The sequence below is a fragment of the Actinia tenebrosa genome, unplaced genomic scaffold (assembly GCF_029948245.1).
Source record: "Actinia tenebrosa isolate PJP-AT-01 unplaced genomic scaffold, QUT_ActTen_1.0 PGA_scaffold14__42_contigs__length_11649687, whole genome shotgun sequence".
Classification (NCBI taxonomy): Eukaryota; Metazoa; Cnidaria; class Anthozoa; order Actiniaria; family Actiniidae; genus Actinia; species Actinia tenebrosa.
Window position 1 is genome coordinate 1,812,371 of NW_028292574.1, and position 17,996 is coordinate 1,830,366.

General features: G+C 35.9%; 1 long non-coding RNA gene across 2 annotated transcripts; it reads left to right on the plus strand.

Annotated features, from left to right (window-relative positions):
- The first annotated feature begins 5,097 nt into the window (after window positions 1–5,097).
- LOC116308403 (uncharacterized) lies at window positions 5,098–6,872 on the plus strand. 2 transcript variants are annotated; one of them, XR_004198503.2, is made up of 3 exons: window positions 5,098–5,194; window positions 6,169–6,273; window positions 6,386–6,872. It is a non-coding gene; the product is annotated as an uncharacterized LOC116308403 (long non-coding RNA). The 2 variants fall into 2 exon arrangements; XR_016119782.1 differs by lacking the exon at window positions 5,098–5,194 and adding an exon at window positions 5,741–5,861.
- The last annotated feature ends 11,124 nt before the right edge of the window (window positions 6,873–17,996 follow it).

Consider the following 17,996-nt stretch of genomic DNA (forward strand, 5'->3'; position numbering starts at 1 on the left):
TCAGCTTCTACTCCCCTTGCATTTAATGACGTTTCATGTTTTATGAGAAAATCTTCATTAAAATGCTACCACTATCAAATAGGCAGGTTTTTCTAAAAGAAAAAAAAGTTTTTATGATATATTGCTAATTCTCGACTTTCACATCCCCATAATCATGTTTGCATCTTTGGGGGGTAACCAGAGGGTAAAAACCCACTTATTTTGCTGAAGGCTGATCAGACAATGTTGGAAATACCTTGTTTGGTATGCAAAGATAAAATGAAGAAGTAAAAAACAGAAAAAGATAGAAACTTGAAGATGTTTAAGGTAAATTTTAAACATTTTTTCGTAAGTCAATACATTTTCTGTAAGACCAAAACTCTTGATGATCTGTACGCGCAACAATAACTCAGAATAAACTGATAATCAGTATTGTACAGATAAAAGCAGGTATAGTATAAATTCAATTAAGAAACCTTTCAATTTGGGACGCAAGGCTTCTTCAGGTTTCTTCAATTTTCCTGGAATTTGATATCCATCATTTCTTAACATTGACATTTTACTTTTGTAATTGACTTCTTAACAAACCTGTATGAGCTGGGCGAATCAATGTATACTTTGTCTGCGGAAAACAAAGTTAAAACAGTTAAGGTAAGACTTGAAAACATTTATATTTGGATGATGTGGTCTCATTTTAATGCTACTACCTGTAAAATATACATTATCAAAATTAATACGTTTTACATTTTTCTTTTTTATTAAAATTTGAACTCTCTCCTAACAAAAGGGACTGATATCAAACAATTGTTGTCGTTCGCGGGCTTCCTGTGGTGACAAACCACGCTCCCCTCCCCTACACATTTCCACAAAAAGTGGTAATAAATTTTCAAAAAAGGAAGTGTTGAAAGGATTTTGGTAGATCAAACTGGTCAATACACCCTATATATGTTAGTACATAACCAAACCTTTATTGAATACTTTAATATATACTCAAACACTGCAATATGCCTATTTCCCTTATTCAAAGAAGAAACAGGGTTCATGCAGGTCCTTGAACTCCTTGAAAAATGCTGGAAGTTAAAATGCATTTTCAAGGGCACTTAAAACTCCTTGAAAATAGAAAAAAAGTAGAAATGTCCTTGAATACTCCTTGAAAACTCCTTGAATAATTTCTTGGGAACCTAGCACAAACCCTGAAAAAAGGAATCCCATTTTATGTCAAGTTTGAATATGCCTTAATTTGAATCAAGAATTGTTGCAAACTATTTCTTCTAAAGCTGATCAAGTTCATGGCTATACTTATTATTGCAGCTGAGAGTGCATTAGTCTGCTGCATGCATGGATGGTCTACCCACATACATAAAATGATTCCTGATTTGCCTTTGATTCAACCAGTTAATGGTTTTATGTAAATCCATAGGTCAAAAGACGTGAATTTGATATCACCTGATGCCCAACAGTATTTTGACAACTTGAATTGCATGATGAGATTACCAGAGTTCGAGTCCCGCCGGGTTCGGTGTGGTATATGAGTAGAGTTGTTTGTTGGTTCTCTCCTGTGCTTCGAGGGTTTTCCGGGTTCTCCGGTTTTCCTCCCTTCGCAAAAATCAACTCCTAAATTCCAATTCGATCATGGAATGAGGGCCACAGGTTTGTTAGCCACTGGCTATTAAGTGCTACCCTCATGAAAAAAAGGACGCTTTTTTTTCAGAATAAATAATTCACCCTCAGGTTAATATTTTTAGCAGTTTTATGCATCCTGTAATTGAAAGCATTGTATACAAATTCATTTTTTTATTTTTTTATTTTTTTTCATGATATAATTTATATTTTCATGATATAATTTATATTTTCATGATATACTATAAACAATATTTCTCTAGAGCTTAGGTTTGCATTCAAGGGGCAAGGCACAAGTACTCAGACTTGCTGCTCCAATCCAACTCCTTCTTGGAAATGACGAATGAAGCAAACTCTACTGGTAATATTGAAAATGAAGCTAACCACCAATATGGACACGAGGAATGATGACAATAATGAAGAGGAAGCTACTCCTGAAATACCAATGACTGATCGCGCCCATAACACCCACAAAGATGAATTTGATGGAGTTAGTGAACTTGGTGAATCCCACCTTTCTCAACCAGATGATAATGATGATAACGATGAAGATGATGATGAAGATGAGCCAGTTTTAAAAGAACTTCAATTTCGTGAAAGACGAATTGACAGTGTTGTGGGAGTCATGGCTCTAAGAATTGCTAAATCCATTGCAGAATCAAGCAACAATGTGAGTCAATAACTTTGCATTTTTTGTGATTAAGGCCCAGGGCAAACGTCGAACTAACCATGAGCTTAATTTAGTCGAACCTATTACATTTGAAATAGGCTCAAGCCTAGTACGAAGTTTGCAGCAATTGAGAACGACCCCATTGAATAGGTTCGAGTCCAGCATAAGTTCGACAAGCCAAGTCGGACATTACGACTCTGGAGCGACTTTGCGGCAAACGCCGTTTTAAACACGTGCCGAACTAAATTCATAAATTATGCAAATAGTAAATCAATCATGCAAGTCGCATGACTTACACCAAAGCCGTGAAAACAACCACTCCCCCACCTCCCAAACACTCATTCCCCACCCCCCCCCTCCCCCCCTGGCGAGCATGCGCTATACAAAGATGAGTGATGAACGAGACCGAGGAGCCCTGGATGCGAAAATAAATTCAAAACTACTCAAACTGAACATGTCCGCGTTTAGAAAATCCTTGCCACGAGACGAGACTCTTGAGTCTTGTAGTTTTTGTTTTGACCAAACGAAAAATGTTTGCCTGGTTTGTGAGATGCCGACCTACAATAAATGTGCTGTATTCGAGAGCAATGATAATGAGCCAGGCTGGACGGCGGGCAAAAGCGTTGCGTATTGTGAATGCTGCGAGAGAGACAAAACAAAACAAAAAAAGAAAGATAGAAAAAAGAAGAAAAAAAAAAAAAAAGAAAAAAAAAGAAAAAGAAAAAAAAAAAGAAAAAGAAAAAAAAAGGAAAAAGAAAAACAGGCAAAAAGTGCAGAGTACTAGTGCAATGCCATTCTCTGTTTTCTGTTTTGTAGTACTGCATTCCATATAAATAAATGCCTGATTTAATTGTGGTCGAGCGCTATATACATAAGGATGCATAAGGATATGCAATTAGCAGGAAAAGAAAAACAAATATCCGTGCGTTCCCCCGTGCATTTTCATGTCCAATTAAAATTATAATAACAATCGGGGAGTGAATTAAGATCGACATTGGTTCGACGTTTGCCGCCACGTAGGCCCTTTAGTTGGCCTTCCACCGAACCTATGTTAAATAGGTTCAGTGCGACTTTAGTCCGATAATTTGATAAAGTATATTTAAATATATTTAAATAGAAAAATATTTTCTAATGCATAGCTAATTTCCTATTATATGTTGCTTTCCTTATAAAGCTTTTGCATAAACCCCAAGCAAGTGTGGAAACGATATTTTATATGATTCTTGTACATGAAATATATTTTTATGATTATAACATGATTGACTCGGTTTTATTTGTTTCTCATAGGACTGTATATCCCATATTACCCAGCTTATTTTGTATTCAAGGGTTTTATAGCACATTTACCACACTTAACTTTTCTTGTACAAACCTTGAATACCTAATGAGTTCCTATGTCATCCCCACCCTCCTCCCTTAGGTGTTCTATTAGATTTTTCACTCCAACTATAGCTATTTTCGAAGGAAAAAAAAATATTTAAGAAAAAATGCATTCACTGAGATTCGATCCCTGGATCCCTGGCTATTCCCTATCTCCATCCATTATACTATGCACTAGCTTTTGAAATATTTGACATGAAAGATAGTTTTGACTGTTTCAGTACATAATATTAGCTCTACATAACAAGGAAATTAAAAACCCATTGTTCAAGTACAGTAATCTACTTTGATGACACCCATTGGGACCCATTTGTGTGTGAAAACCTTGTGAGGCCTTCGGGATGCATACGGCTAAAAGCCTGGGTTCTCCTAGTCTCCCCCACAGCCGCTTTCAGTGTCGTCACGCAACGCTTAAAGCGTTGCGTGACGACACTGAAAGCGGCTGTGGGGGAGACTAGGGTTCTCCGGATTCAACTCTTACATATGTTATCCTTATTAATTTAAAAGGTATCCTAAATGACAAGAACCTTGTAGATCAGAATACGAGAAGGGAAGAAGAGATACTAAATATGCCACTAGACCCGATGAAGGCTCTTTAGTGAATTCTCCTCACTGAGTCCAAAATTGTGTCTTTCGCTCTTTTCACTCTTTTCTGTTCCGCAAACAGATAAATGGACAGAACAGCAAAGCTTTGCTACGACAGGTTTCCCAATCCATTGGCGAACTTGGTTTATGAAACACTTGAGTCATTTGTTGCTTCTGGAATCAATACAATTGTAAGCATTTTATTTTGATATTGTTTTGGTACCATATTTTGAATAACCCTTCCTCCCCTCCCCCTCCCCCCTAATAAATCAAATGCATGTCCATACAATGATCAAAGTAAGCTTGGTTACATGGTGTATTTAAAGGGGCACGTGGATGAAAATTGGAAACAACGTGATACTTCCATTTACTAAATTATATAATTAGTATATGTAATAGGACTCCATGCTGTCCAATTAAGAAATAAATGGAAGAGGAAAATTTCGAGGACTGACAAAATTGGATGAGGCCATAGGCCGAGTCCAATTTGGCAGTCAGAGGAATTTTTCGAGTCTAATTATTTCATGATTGGGGAGCATGAAATCCCATTTCCTATTAATTGTATAGCTGCCTAATTAATCCCATATCAACAAGACCTGTCCAATTAAGAAAATAATTGGACAGTTACCTATATGGGATTAATGAAAAGTTGTATAATTATAAATTTAATATAAATAACTAAATATACTTATATTTAGTTAATAAATATTCACAAATTGTGATTATTAAACTAATGTATTTGAAAAGAAAATGTGAATCTTCAATAATTATAAAAATGTCTATAGTTCTACAGTTAAGTTTATTTACTTTGTTCTTTTCATAAATATACTTCTTCATGAAATCTGAGCCCCCAAGCATTGAAAATGTTGAACTGTGCCTGCAATTTTGAGAGAAATTGGTTCCATTGGGCATAAGTTTGCCATCATACAGAAATTCTTTCAAACAGGATGGTGCAATATTGTAAGTCTCAACTTTATCTTTAATATATCTCCCTCGTAAAGAATTAATCATTTCTACTATTCAATTTCCAATGGCGGTTTAAAATTATTAATAATAATGGCCATTCCTAACTGAATATTTTTAACCAGTATATTGCAGTTTATTATATAAACTATAGTTGTTTACAAAGATTTCTACAACTGAGAAATTTCATATTTCAACACATGTAAAAATACCATAATTTTCACATGTAAAATTATAACCAATCAGTTTTTAGTATTCGGTGACGTCATTGCTCTCATAGGCGCGGGAAAATCACGAGGGTCGGCAGCTTTGTGTCGTATGTGGTTGCAAAGATTGCTCACTCGATCGATAATTTTGTTAAAATTATAGAAAATTAAGTTCAAAAACATGGCTGAAAGGTTTGTCACATTTGATTTACAAGACGTCATAGATTTTATCGAGGAGGAGGAAAATGCAAACACTAAAAAAAAGACAAAGAACGACTTGTCGCTCATTCAGTTATTTCTCACAACTGAGAAGGAGACTCGACTGTTTGAAGAGATTTTTCCTCAAGAACTCGACTCGTATTTGTCCAGATTTTTGCTATCAGTCAGAAAGAAAAACGTTGAGGAATATGAACCAACAACCCAGCGAGGATGACAGTCTAGAGTTGAACTTGATTTGGGTTTGTTTATTAAAGACTGTATTTATAAATTCTCGCTTTTATGTTGAGTTGCACTTTGTATTTGGGATGTTTTCTACAATAAAATTCAATTGTTTTGAAAAAAAAAAAAATACAGTGCTATGGTTTATGAGAGATCTTTTCAACACTCGAAGATAAATTTCGTATCTCCGCGCGCCCATGTAATATCCTCTATATATTAGTATATTATGATGTGTAGTTCCAGAAATTATCCATATCACACCCACAGGATGCGCTTTTTCTGAAAAAATTTACCACTGATATTTCACGCCTGTTGTCTTTGTTTCAGCGCCAAGCACAATGAAGAATATGAAATTAGGAAGAATGGTCAACCAGTGTCTACAGCATCACCATCAAAAAGGCAAAGGAAAAAATAATTATTTCACGTTACACTGTAAGTTTGGTAATTTTAATTTTTCGAATTATTATGAGTGTTAATAATAATTATACTTGCTCAGCTCCACAAAAATACAAATAAACTGTGATATAAATAACTTTGTTTTCAGTGAACGCCTCAAAAGATAAATTCAAGAGTCAAACGAAAAGAAGGAAGAAATAATATTGTTTGTATCTTTGTATCTCATCTTTTAATGGTCCATGTTAATGTTGCAGTTCATAGACATTGTGTTTCTTTATTCAAATATGTTATTCACTTTTAAAGACCCATTGCCACGTACTGTGATGCATCACAATTTGTTTACATTTTGAATCATGTCACCACTGAAAAAACAATTCTAACCTTTTGAATAAACTCTTAAAAGAATGTAAAAGAATCATTATTGTGCCTTAGTGCTATGTAGGAAAAGGATTTGATATGACGTTGTTATTCAATATTTGAATCTTTGAATTTCATGGACCACGAAATTCATCTGTGACCGCGTGCATCACGGTAAGTGGCAATGGGTCTTTAAATTCAAATAAAAGGTTGAATTAGAAAGTACAAATAGGGAATATCAAATTTAGTAGTTGCTTGTACAGTTACTGTTCAATGACAGTTGTAACTTCTCTACAATAAGTCATATTTAATATTTTTATGACATTGTTACAGTCAATTATTATTATTCTACAATATTTATCAAACATGACATTAAATTTTCTAGTTAATAAATCACTTATTTGGAAAATTAAACTTGTGTATATAATTTAATGGATTATTTAATACTTAACAAACCGACATCGCAATTATGAAAATCTGAGAATCTAGGTTTGGTATGATACTTTACAGTATCAAAATTATACAATTCATTGGAATTCCCCGCCCCCCCTCCCCCCCCCCCCCCCCCCCCCCCCCTTTTGTGCTCCCCCTCAGAGACACTTTCACTTCCCAATTATACAGCGAATTAGAGTAACATGGGTGGATAAACGGACAGAGAGCACATACATGATCTACAATTGCCCTACTTCGCTATGACGTCACATCAAAACAATATTCAACAATCTATTATTTAAACGCAAAGGATCATGGTCGTCGGACGGGGTCAAATCAACGCAAACTAACCGAAAATTGTTCTAAATCCCGTATCATTCCACGAAGAGAAGTGAAACGCTCAGAATATTTTTTAGCACATATTAACACACATTATATCTGAAAACCAGGCCATTTTAGATTAAACTGTTTTGCTAGGAGCAAATTTAGTTGAATTTTCTATTGGATTTGGCGATTGTAAACCCCCACATAAACAAGCAGTGACGTCAAAGTGAATTAGGTCAATTACGATTACATAATTTGCAAAACCAGATGCTGGTATGGGTTTGTATTCCCAGGACTGGTTTTCATGTTTTTACATGGGAATACATTAACCCATACCATGTAAAATACAATATACCATGATCTATGACTGTTGCATCTGAATTCCAACCCCGGTTTTTACTGTGAAAGCCCATCCCAGGACAACAATTCACATTCATGCTTATCTTGTAAATTCCATTGTATTTTTCCTTTGAAAATTCGTGTTTTAATGTTATGATCTAAGAAAATCCTGCAATTTGATTGGCTAAGAGGAGGATTTCAGCGTAACAGTGAGATTTCAAGCTTTCGGGAGTGAGGTTTCGAAATTACCATGGCAACGCAAACTACAAAATTCAAGAAGGCGGATTTAGTCTCAAAATTGTTTGGAAAAGCTGGAAAAAATCATCTAAATCAACTTAAAAAGCAGCAAAAAAGGTTAAGCATGACAAAAAAGCATGGGGCTTTTTATCTAGGAATCAGAAAGCAAAGAAAACTTCAGCTGAAGGATTTATCACACCTCATTTATCAGGTACTTTTAGCACTTCACAAGGAAAGTCAAACATGCTAACATGCCTCGTTAAGGCGTTATGGCCAAGGGACCAGCAGATGCGCGTGCATGGGGCCAGGAGATGCGGGTCCACCAGATGTAGGTAGGATGAAACCACCAGAGGTATTTGAAAGCGAATTTCGTTAAAATAAGTATCGATTTCATTTGATGAAATGATAACATGCAATTGTTTGTCAGTCAAAACTATTGGCAAAAATCGGCATTAATGGTTGGTTGTTAACCCACGTGATATGTGACGTCAAGTCATATCACGTGGTCAGATCACTCACAACACAAGGCTAGCCAATATAACAAGTTTCGTTACCATAGCATTTATTGTAATGACTATTGGCAAAAATCGGCAATGTTTTGTTTGTAAGTCACGTAGTATGTGACGTCACGCCATGTCACGTAGTCAGATGACTGATGACAACACAAGTCTTACGGCATCGTACCAAGTTTCGTTACCATAGCATTCATAGTAATGAGTGTTCGCAAAAATCGGCGAAAATGTTTTGTTCGTAAGTCACGTGATATGCTAATGCTGTGACGTATGAGGAGTAATCATTTAATATACAAAACACTACTGGTACAGATAAATTAAATTTGAAATACGTCATTGTTTTCCCCATTGCTCTTATAGAAATGATTGCAAGTTAGTTTTCCCATAGAAGCCGGTGTTTCGAATTACGAGGAACAACAAATAACCATTAATGCCTCCTCATACGTCCCAGCATTAGCATATGGCATGGAAAAACCTTCATAACTTCAAGAAGCCGCACTCAAACTATGTAATTTTTTCGGGTTATTCAACATCTTACTCCCCATGTAGAATCAATACTGAGAATATTGTCAGAAGGGTGATAGGCACTTTAATCTTGGCTACTTTCGCAGTCATCGGGGAATATACCTGTATCGATTGACATGTTGAAAATATTGGTAAGTGCCTCTTAAATAATTGGACCAGCAATTTCTTTAAAATTTTTGGTGAAATACCATCTAGTCCTGATGCCTTTATAGCAATATTTAGTTTTTCTTGTAACTCTAAGGTAATTTTGTTGTTAATGTGATGAAATTTTAGCCTACTTTCAACCCTGAGTATAAAGTCTTAATATGTTTGATCTTATTGTTTTATCCTGTTCCTTAATGTTTTATAGTTTTGCCAGTCGGATTGTGAGCCAGATTTGATGGCTTGTTTCTTAGCTTCAATTTTACTGTAGATTAAATTTCGCACTTCGGATCGATGTCATCCAAGCGGCTAATCTTATGCCTGACTCTTCTGATTTTCTTTGGAGCATGTTTGTTTAACACTATCATAAACATATTTTTCCATTCTTCCCACATTATATTAAGATCATTACTATAATGAGTGTTAATATTGCGCCAAGGCATTTCACTTAGTTCCTCAATGAAGATTTTTCTTCAAACTTCTTAAAATTTCTTCTAGTAAAGGTGTCGATGATTAAGTTTCGTGAGAATAGCAAACTTCTAGCCTCCTCCGCAGGCAACTCTATAAACTCTCACATACTATATATCTCTCTAGCGAGCGGGCTTCGTTCCTAGACCCCGGCTCATTGATAGTTAGAGAAACTAGAGAAAGCCACAGATATGCCTGGGGGGAGGAGGCTAGCAAACTTCCTTATTGCATACACTAAGCTATGATCACTGATGTCTAGGTGAGCGACTCCTGCCATTCTGATATGATTTGGAGAATTCAAGCTAAAATTATATGTACTAAAGTTCGAGATCTATCAGTTATACGTGTTGGTTGATCGATGATTTCAGTAAACTCAGTTTACCCAGTTCACTCAGTTTAGTGATAAGTCTCTATAATGTCCCTGAATACACGATCTCCCTCCAACCGTCCTATGATACTTTTGAACTGTAAATGTCTGATCGTTGGGGCAGAAAAGTTACATTTTATCTCGTAAACAGTACCCTGGGTTCAAGATATGCTCTTCTCTAATATTCTAAGGAGAGTTAATAATAGTTTCTTTGCAATTGAAGCGAAAATGTTTTTGATAAAAAAAGTAATTTTCCGTTGGTCCCCTACTCAAGGAATTTTGACCAGTAGGTCATTTTAGGTCACGCGCTCACGTTGACTGGACGTGTGCAAGTAAGTAAACAAATGAAGATTAGATTGCAATTACGAACAATAGATATCTATCTACCATGTTCTATCTAGATTGCGCCTAGAACTAAACACGAGTGAACACGAGTGAACACGAGTGAACACGAGTGAACACGAGTGAACACGAGTGAACACGAGTGAACACGAGTGAACACGAGTGAACACGAGTGAACACGAGTGAACACGATGAACACGAGTCGAAAAAAGATAAAAAGAAAATCAAAAAAAGTAAGCAAATATAAATAAATAATTAACGAAGAACGAACGAAGGGAATAAATGAGTTGCATGAGTATTATATAAACTTTTATCTACGCCAATAGTTAATTCCTGATCAGTTACAATCGCATCGATTTACAGTCAACAACAGGAGGGTAGCTCTAGTAATATTTGTTGATATTATTGTTCAAGACAATTTTAGTGCGTCCATGAAATCAAAGATAATCCTTTTAGGTAATGATCCAAGTTAACGTTTATCAAGTTTACATGTATATTTATAAAACCGGACATAATTAAGTGGTATACTGTATTGCATTATAGAAACTTTACATTATTTATTGTTCGTGTTATTAGTTATTTCCAAGTTCTCTTAAAATTCATTAACTCATAAATTTCTTTGTTTCTTTCTTGCATCGTTTCTGTAAGTTTATCTTATTTATTATTTTATCTATTTACCTGTTATTATTCTATTCTATATTTCTTTCTTTTTACTTTCATTCATTCGTTCTTTCTATTATTCATTCATTTTCTTATTTATTCATCCCATTCATTTATTCGTCCATTACTTTATTCCCTTCGTTCGTTCATTCTTCGTTAATTCATTTATATTTTCTTGCTTTTTCTGATTTTTTTTTCCTGATTTTTTTTTTTGTTTTTTGTTCGTTCCTTCTTCGTTAATTTTAATATTTATATTTGCTTACTTTTTCTGATTTTTTAAAATCTTTTTTCGACTCGTGTTCTTCGTGTTCGACTGATGTTCACTCGTGTTCACTTGTGTTCGACTCGTGTTCGGTCGTGTTCACTCGTGGTCACTCGTGTTCACTCGTGTTCGACTCGTGTGGAGTTTTAGCCGCTATCGTTCTATCCACCCCTAATCATAACACGAATCAACAGAACGTGCGTAGAAAAATATTTCTTTGGCAGTTATCCGTTTTGAATTTCCGAGGTCACTACTGAAAATATTTGAAGAATTCCATTGTTTATCTCCGAGTAGGTTTCGCGCGCATTATATGCGATCCTTTTTTAGACCAAAATCAAATCCACGCACGATATCACATATCGCAATAAGAATGTATCTAACTTAAATATAAATATGTACCGATAACAGTTAAAATACTATTATATTTTTCATTCATATGACATTTATTCTAGTAAATACCGGACACCGAAATTGTCTTTTTATTTCACAAAAATGCATGTAACATCACCAGGGTGATGCCCTGCCAGTCATTAGACACTTCATCTGTTTGAAGTCTTCCAATAGAGCTTTTAGTATCTATTAAAAATTTTGACTCGGCACAGACACAACCGTTTAGTCATAGACGACTAAGCTCTTTACATCCTGAATCAAAATTGCCTTTGTAATTTGGATATTTATGAAAGCAAATTGCAAGAGTAAACAAGCTTTTAGTGCAAACATTATTAGTTCAAAAGATGTCACTTTTTGCCTTTCACACGTACGAGATATTCATATATGATTTCTCAAACTCATTAACGTGTTTGATATATTACACAAAATTTAAATAATTTATTTTCTTCCTTTCTTTCTTCTTCTGTAAGGAGCTGTTACGTTTCTTATTCTCTCTATTGCATTTTCTGTAGTTTCTTTTCATTTTTCTTCGACAAGTCTGTTGTTAATGTATCGCGCCTGCGAACACTCTTCCGTCGTGCTCCCCCAAGACACGATTCTAGTTTTAAAAACCTTGGGTCTTGAAGTCCCGCTTTTGATTTTTCTCTCGACATTTTTAGGATTTCAGGGAAAGATGGCTGCTTGGTCGATTGTATTCCACGACGTCCCGCATGTCTGCTATACCTCATTGTCGTGTCATGATATGATGTTGTCAATGGCGGAAGACTCGTACTTCCCAGTCGAACTTTTATCCTTTCATTGCATTCTCCTCGTCTCCCTAACTGAGACTGTTGAGTAATAAAAGTCTCACTTTGCTCAGCTAGTTCGTGCCTTTGTTTGTTTTGTACAGCAACTCGTACCAACGCCATCGCTTTTTCCCAAGTTCCTTTACTCCTCTGAGGCTTCAAATCACCAACTTCTTGATCAGCACTCGTTCTTCGCCTTATATTTTCATTCAAGCTTATCGAATGAATCGGAGGTAAAGCGCTGTCATTTTTTACCATTGTTGTGGCAATTGTATGCGGTCTTTCTTCTGAAGCAATGATTTGTTTTGTAGCAAAGTCTAGTTGTCTATAAGTCATGTATTTATCTTGCCTTTCTTGATGTTTTTTGAGGGCCACGATTTGTGAATTGAGAGCCCTGTCTTCGTGCGCATTCTCCTTTAATATAGCTACCCCTACCTTATTTTTAAGCCTCATTTCTCCATTCTTGCTGATCCGAATCAAGGGTTGCCGAGACGACACGCTCATAATGAACAGCTTTTACAAAGAACGCATTTGTCGACCTAAATTCAGTGTTTTGTCATGAAATTGCGTGATGTCTTTGAAACTCGATACTCCAAACTTATCTTATTACCAACATGTACATCCTTTTGCCATTAGCCGCATACCTTAGTGAATGTTTGCTATATTTGACACGAAAAAACGTTAAAATAACTTGAATATGATTCGGAGAACAGTTGCATATAAGGAAATTAGGACATTGTTGACTTAGGGATCCATCACTTGCTCTTTAAGGCACGCTTCACTTTAAGTCATCAAGCAATATCGTTCTGACATTTAAAACTTGTCGTGCATCTCCTGGAGTGATCATAAAAACATTCTTCCTGACCGCCACGGAAAATTTCTTGTTCCCAAACGGAGTTCTTATTGCTTTTGTTAGATTAGTTCTTTGATGTTGTCTCCGCTCCTTGAAAGTGCTTCAGCTCTTTGAAGCCTTTCTCCTAACTCTTTTATACTTTCAAGATTAAAACTTGTACGGCTTTAAGTCGGTTTGGTTACTTCAGTCGGTTTAGTTAGTACTCAGTTTTGTGGTTACTTCTGTCGAGTGTTTTACAGTTCGACAATAAATCCGTGCATCGACTGGCGTACCACCGATTTGTTTGCAAGGCAATAACTACTGCTGATCTTCGTTTGTTTGCTGTTGTTTTACGTGGTTTTTGTTGTGCTAAATCTCCTTGTTTTTCACTATGATAACTCAAAATATCACTTCAAAGGACCAACTATAAAACACACAATAGATGCACTTATTACCAACTGAAATTTAAATATGAAAAGAACTGTAAAATATTGTCTCTTGGGAACTTTTTTTTTATCGCAACACAATTTGTTGTCTAGCAACAACTCGAGTGCGCTGGGTTAAAATGCTTAATCTTATAAATTTGTCTCAGCTGAAAATTGATAAATATTAATAATGGACTAATACAGCTGTGTAAAAATGCAGATTTAAACTTGTCTCTCAAAAACGAGGTCTAAAAATTAACATACTGGAGCTAATTGCTTTCTTTTATACTAATGCAGAGTTAATCCATTATAATTAACATTCTCTTCAGAAGGATTTACATTAACATTCATATAGATTTGTTGAAACGGTTGCCGCCATTATGATTGAATAATCACCAAATAAAATCTTGCTAGTTTTTGTTTTGAGCCCTTCTCCTTTCCTTCAGTATGAAAGGGGAGCAGTAGCAAAATACGCGCGTCCACAACTGCTTTATAAAAAAATCACATACAATACAGAATTAAATATAGAATGTAGTCTTCTTACCCAAACCGTAGGCACTAAATAGTAACTATACCAAATGACAGGGCAGAAAAACGGGCTCTACTTTCGACGTTTATGCGTTAATAAGCTTTATATTTCAGGGTCTTTTGGGGCTGATTAACAAAATACCAAAATTTGGGGAATTTAAGGGATGCGTATTTGAGACATAACGCCCTGAACGTTGGGAGAGATGATATTTTGATCAGCACAAAAACTAACATTTTCGCTAATACCTCGAAGTAGAATTGCTCGAGGTTAGCAGAATTTTGTGAAAAGTTTAAAGCAAGTTTAAATTCAAGAATCATTTTACAACAATTAATACATGGATATTTTTGGAATTACCATTAAATTTCATTCTTTAAAAATGTAGGTTAATAAAAGTTTCAAATGTTTTGTCGAAAATTATATTTTTGAAAATGTTTACCAGCGATGGTATCAAGTCTAGGTCAGGTCTAGGTCTAGGTCGTGTACCACACTGATGGATGACGTCTTGCACCGTATCGGGAAGATCCTTGACTCATCTGGTCAAGTTGATATGCTGTATCTAGACTTTTCGAAGGCGTTTGATTCTGTGGCTCTTGTTCAAACTTAAGCATCATGGATTTAATGGTAGTTTGCTATCATGGTTCTCCAGCTACCTTCCTGAGCGCCGACAGAGAGTAGTTGTCGAAGGAAGCTCCTCTGGTTGGCTACCTGTGGCTTTAGGAGTGCCGGCTCAGTGTCAATCCTAGGTCCGTTCCTTTTCTTGTTATCTATTAACGATCCCCCGGGCATTGTTTATTCTGATTCTACCATGGCCTTATTGATGGGTTGCAAGCATTCCCAAGAGAGTCAAAAGACAAAAACATGGCGGCCATTGTGGTGCTGTGAAAAATGGATGCTAATGAGAAATATTTTGTTAAATGGCACCAATATGGCCGCGATGACGTAACGTGCAATCGAAGAATTTGCTGATGGTTCGAAGTGTTTTCGGGAAATCACCACTTTAGAGGATTGTCTTAATTTTGAACATGATATCTTGAATAAAGAAATGGCGTGACTCGTGGGGGATGTCTTTTAACTCCAAGAAGTGTAAGATCATGCGCACAACTCGATCCTCTAGTCCGGTGACTTATCCCTATTGCATGGGTGATAATGGTCAAATTGATAGTGTAAATAGTAACACTGAACTTCGTTTTGAGGTTTCACACGACTTTAAGAGGAATATAACCACATTGATATCATTTCAAAAAAAAAAAACTGTTCGCTTGGGTTTGTTAAACGTACTTGTGGTTGCAGGGCGCCTTTGGTTGCCAAGAAACTGCTCTACTTATCCTTAGTTTGAAGCAAGTTGGAATTTGGAGTCCCAGTCTGGTCTGCTCATCTCAAGCTTAATCTTGTTAAGCTAAAAAGATATAACTAGCTAAAAACTAGTGTGAGCTGCGTCGGTGTTTCTAATGAAACAGTAATGATGAAAAGGTAAATTATACACCGTGAAAAGATGAAAAAACTTACTGACGTTTCGGACGCTAGTCCTTCGTCGGAGTTAACGGAGTTAACGGTTGTTAAGCTAGAAGGTTTTCAACGTAGAGCAACGAGGTTTATCCTACGCTCTGACGCTGACTACAAGTCTAGACTTATTTCCCTCAAGCTTTTGCCACTGTCCATGCGAAGAGAATTGGTAGACATCTTTTTCCTTTTCAGATGCAGACTGGGGGTCTACGATTTAGACTTGTCAAATTATCTGAGCGTTTATAACCCTCCCAAACGTACAAGGAGAGCAGATAAGGGACCACTTTATAACTTTTTTTAAATTTAAGACTAAGACCTTTGCTTCATCTTACTTAAATCATGTGGTTCCCTTATGGAATGATCTGCCGGCTGAGCTCAAGCAAGCTATCTCTGCACCGTCCTTTAAGCGTTTACTTGTTATAGTCATTATTATGACAAATTTTTGTATTCCTTTGTTGAGACCACTATACCTGTTCTTGGGTGACGAAATGCCGCTGCTCCAACTGTAGGGCTTAGCCATTCATTTATTAGTTACCGCCTGTTTGAACTCCTTTTTTTTCTTCTTAATTTTAGTTGGAGACTATCCTATAGGTGGAATGTCACCTGTCTAGTTCTCCGCAACAGTTTAATTGTTGGAAGCTTAATAAGTAAATAAATAAAAAAAAGTATTTCTAACTTTACAGTTGAATTGGAAGAGAACATGAATCTTGCAATGACTAGTAATTATAGGGCTTATTGTTATTTCAATTGTCTAAACAAAATAATAAAGTATCCTTTGTTATCCCTTCTATTCATCGGCCACACTAGGTGCAATTAACGTCCATAGAATTCCTTCTAGACTACTTGTCATATGATAGACCAGGGCCGTAACCAGGGGGAGCACAGGGTGCACGTGCACACCCCTTAAAGGATTAAGGTCCGTTCATCCATCTCCTTTTTTTTTCATTTATTTATTTATTTTTTTTGGTTCTGCTTTCTCTTGGTTACCTTTTTTTTCTTTTTGGTTCTGCAAATTATTGTCTGTGCACCTCCCTGCAAGATCCCTAGTTATGCCACTGAGATGGTAATAAAAAAACGATCAATGGTCCGATTTTATTTGATGTGAACCCTCCCTGTAAAAGTTCTGGTTACGGCCATGTAGACTACTACTCTAGCCTGAAGTGGTTTAACGAAAGGTTATAAAAATGACCCAAAAGAGAACATTTTTAGCATTTGCAAACTTTATCTCTTGAAATCTTCCAGTTTTTAGTAGAGTGAGTGACTTGATCAAAAAAAAAAAAAGAATCAAATTCAATAATCATTTTACAACAATTACAGTGAGGACACTCTAACCATGAACACTTTGTGATTTTTTACTAATTTTTTAACATGCATCCCTTGAGTGAATCATTTAGAAATAAGTTATCTTTTGATCACATAGCATATTTGAGTTCAATCCTACTTTTTTAGAGGGTTTGAAGCAGTAAAAAGCTCAGAGAATAAAAATCTCAATAGTCAAGTGTTCATGGTTCGAGTGTCTTCACTGTAATACATGGATATTTTTGGAATTACCATTAAATTTCATTCTTAAAAATGTAGGTTAAAAAAAAGTTTCAAATGTTTTGTCGAAAATTATATTTTTGAAAATGTTTACCAGCGATGGTCTCAAGTGTTTTTAACTTTACAGTTGAATGGGAAGAGAACATGAGTCTTGCAATGACTAGTAATTATAGGGCTAATTGTTATTTTCAATTGTCTAAACAAAATAATAAAGTATCCTTTGTTATCCCTTGTTATCCCTTTGTTATCCGCTTCATCAGCCACACTAGGTGTAATTAACGTCCATAGAATTCCTTCTAGACCACTTGTCGTATGATACTCTAGCCTGAAGTGGTTTAGCAAAAGGTTATAAAAATGATCCAAAAGAGAACATTTTTAGCGCATTTGCAAACTTTATATATCTCTTTAAGTCTTTCAGTTTTTAGTAGAGTAAGTGACTTGATAAAATCAAGCTAACAGCCCAGCTATCGACGAAGCAAAGACGATGTTGACTGTACTTGTTTTCGCAATAATCCTTAGCATCGAGCTTGTGTCTGCCATGCGAAGACACGACCTGAAGTGTCTCGACGGCATTCATCACAAGATGTATCCTTCACCAGAGAGATCTGGCTTTGCGGCTTGTTTTCCTTGGCAAAACAAATCTTGCTGTTCGCCAGACGTGACTGTGAATCTAGTGGAACGTGGCAAGAAAGATGTATTGCACTTTGACTGGGACTACTGTGGTGGTTTAAGCGAGGTAAGAATAAAATAGGAAGAAAGGGAAAAAAGTTTGGATATATGGAAGGGATTG